The sequence below is a fragment of the Macrotis lagotis genome, chromosome 3, assembly GCF_037893015.1.
Source record: "Macrotis lagotis isolate mMagLag1 chromosome 3, bilby.v1.9.chrom.fasta, whole genome shotgun sequence".
Taxonomy (NCBI): Eukaryota; Metazoa; Chordata; class Mammalia; order Peramelemorphia; family Peramelidae; genus Macrotis; species Macrotis lagotis.
The window spans coordinates 53879225-53882610 of NC_133660.1; the positions used below are offsets into that span (position 1 = coordinate 53879225).

At 33.5% G+C, this 3386-nt stretch overlaps 1 non-coding gene across 1 annotated transcript; it reads left to right on the plus strand.

Annotated features, from left to right (window-relative positions):
• The first annotated feature begins 1446 nt into the window (after positions 1–1446).
• Positions 1447–1553, plus strand: LOC141519704 (U6 spliceosomal RNA). Its single transcript, XR_012477365.1, has one exon. It is a non-coding gene; the product is annotated as a U6 spliceosomal RNA (small nuclear RNA).
• Positions 1554–3386: the final 1833 nt, after the last annotated feature.

Consider the following 3386-nt stretch of genomic DNA (forward strand, 5'->3'; position numbering starts at 1 on the left):
GCAAAAAAACAAGAGCTCACAAGGATATCAAGAGAATCAATGAAAAATTGTGAAAGGAGAAAGATGCCCTAGCAGTGCCAGAATTCAATGTTCCAAAACAATCTAGTCTACTGTTATTTGATTAACCTAGAAATCTAAGCGCTGAGGTTCAGAATTCATCAGTTGACAAAAATTCCTATGAAAACTGGAAAGAAATTTGACAGAAACTAAGCATAAACCCATATATCACACAATATACTAAAAAAGGTCAAATGGGTATATGATTTAGACATAAAAGATGATATTAGCAAATTAGAAGAGCTTGGAGAATTACACCTGTCAGATTTATGGATAAAGGAAGAATTCATGACCCAACAGGAGATAGGGAAGATGATAGGAAATGAGATGGATAAATATGACTCCCCTAAATTAAACTTGTTTTAAACAAAAAAATCACTTATCAGCTAAAATCAAAAGGAAAACAAGAATCTGGGGAAAAATTATAACAGTTTCTTGCTAATCTGGCTAAGGTGACTGAGAAAGGTCAGCAAGGAGGAGCAGCAGCACAATACCCAGAGAAAGGAAAACATCTGGTGCCAAGGGGAGTCAACAGTGTGAAGAAGGATGATGAAGAATAATGGAGAACAATGAAGACTGAGATTTGGCAAGTAACATATCATTGATAATTCTGTAGAGAGAAGTTTCAGTTGAGTGATGAAGTCAAAATCCAGAAATGGATTTAGAAGTGATTAGGAGCAGAAAAAATGAAGACAATGAAAACAACTTTTTCAAATCTGACTGAGAAAAGTAGTGGGGAGTGGAAGGTAATTGTGAATGAATTTTAAAGGGATCATAGTAACAAGTGAGTGGTTGATTTTTAAGATAGGGGATATAGAAGTGGCTATAGGCAAGAAAATGGAAATCATCAATAAGAAGAGATTGAAGGAAGGGAAAGATAGTTGGAAAATCTACTGGAGAGGGGAAAAGGGAGGGGCTTAAGCATACTTGTTGAAAGGGTGACTTTATAAAGTATTCTATGGAATAGAGGAGACAGTGAAATATGATATCAAGAAGTTTAAAGGAAAAGTAAGGTGAAATGGGAGCTCACACCAAATGACAAGATATATCTCTAGTCAGGTATTCCAAAAGTGTCATAAATAAAAAATACCACAACATCAAGAATAATAACTAAATATATAGCAAGTATATATCTAAGTATTTGTAAGATTCATTCTTGTGTGAAGATATGAGATGGTTTAGGAAAACTTCCATTGATAAAGTATTTTGAACTGTTTTTGATGACTATAGGAGTAGACTAATATATAGGACTTAGAGGATTAAGTAACTTGCTACATAGAAGTAATATCATGAAGTTTAAAAGGTGAAAATATTTTAGGACTGGGGAAAAAGCAGGGTTATGAGGAAATGACATATAATGAGATCAATTTATTTTAAAAGGACGGTCATGTGCTCGCTTCATCAGCACATATACTAAAATTGGAACGATGCAGAGAAGATTAGCGTGGGCCCTGCGCAAGGATGACATGAAAATTCGTGAAGCAAAAAGGATGGTCATGTTGGGGAGTACTAAGATAGGAAGTTGCAAAATCTAGACTACATAGGGGTGGCTAGATGGCACAGTGGATAGAGCTGCAGTCCTGGAGTCAGGAGTACCTGAGTTCAAATCTGCCTGAGACACTTAATAATTACCTAGCTGTGTGGCCTTGGGCAAACCACTTAATCCCATTGCCTTGAAAAAAACAAAAACTAAAAAACAATCTAGACTACTTGGGAACCCTAATGATTGGAACCCTAAAATATGAGCAGAAAAGTTTACATTCAAAATAATGATGCATTTTCTAATTCCTCATATATATATATAATATCTTATATATAAAATAATATTGTATTATAACACCTTCTCTCTGTGGACTATTTTCCTGTATATAGCTTACTTATACATAATTGTTTCCACATTCTTTCCCTCATGACATGATGAACTCCTTGAGCATAGGGATTACCTGCTACTTTTAACTGTATTCCCAGTGTTTACCATGGAGCTGTGTATATAGTTGGTGATCATATTGACTAAGAGCCAAACAATAGTGAGAAATTCACAAAGACAACAGTGACATAATAAAATGATTACTGATGATAGAATGAGTTAGGGTCTGGCTACAAACATGAGGTCATGAAATCTGATCGCAGGTGTGAAAATAGAAAGAAAATTCCTAAGTGACTTTGGGAAGGACAAATTATTGTAAAGGAACAATGTATAAAGTCAAAAAATGATGAATCACAATTCCACATTGAGAGGGAGGTTTCAAAGGTCTGAGGTCTGAACAGGAATTCAAAATCTATACACAGATATTAAAGAATAGGTAACCCACTTCAATTCATTTTACTTTTGACAGTTTTAATTGTTAGGAAGGGTTTTCATTGTTTTGTTCTGCCTCTGCTTAGTTCTGCTACTTGTGGTCAAACTGTTTGAATTCAATCCCTCTTTGCTAAGTATACTGTGAAAATAAAGAAAAAAATTCACCAGGGAATATTATCTGCAGCAACAGTTTCTATTTTATATCTATTTTTTCATTCTACAGTCCTGATCTATCTATCTCATCAGGATTTCAATTTTGATAATTACTAGTTTAGCAACCATTTATTTTCTTATTCTCAAAAGTTATATATGAGAAACCCCTCTTTACATTATAAATATCCTCACACTAAGAAGGTATTCTAATAAATTATAAGGAGTTTTCTGTAAAGTCACCATCCTCTAGAATATGTCTATTGAGAATCTGATTATCTGAGCATCATGTAAGATATTGATATACATTTCTTTTTTTTAATGAATAGCATGCTTAATTTCAGTTCACTGAGAGAAATATCTTCCTGATCTTAGCTAATGATCTGTTATACTTCTTGACACTAGAGTTCTGAAAGATGTCAGTTCCTTAAGTCCAGAAACTTTTTCACCTTTTCTTTATAAATTTTAAATTCATTTACTTGCTATTAAAAAGCTTTCACAATCTGTTGCAAGTTCACCTTTATAAACTAAATGTGCATTATTCTCTTCCATATATATACTGAGACTTAACCAAATCAGTCTTCTTACCATATCTCATGAAAGGCATTCATCTTTCATTTCCATTTCTTTGTACTATCTTTTCCCCATGCCTAGAAAGTCTTCCCTTACTCACTTCCATCACTCAGAAGCATTGGTTTCCTTTACCCTTAAAGCTGAAACCTTTGCTAACAATCTCCCTCAGTTTTCAATCCCTCCCTTTTCTTGTGAAAATAAATATTTTTATTTATTTTTCAACACTTTTATATAGTTAAGTTGTACATTATATTACTTAGATTATAATCTTTTTGAGGACAAGGAAATTTTGGGGGTGGGCTCTATA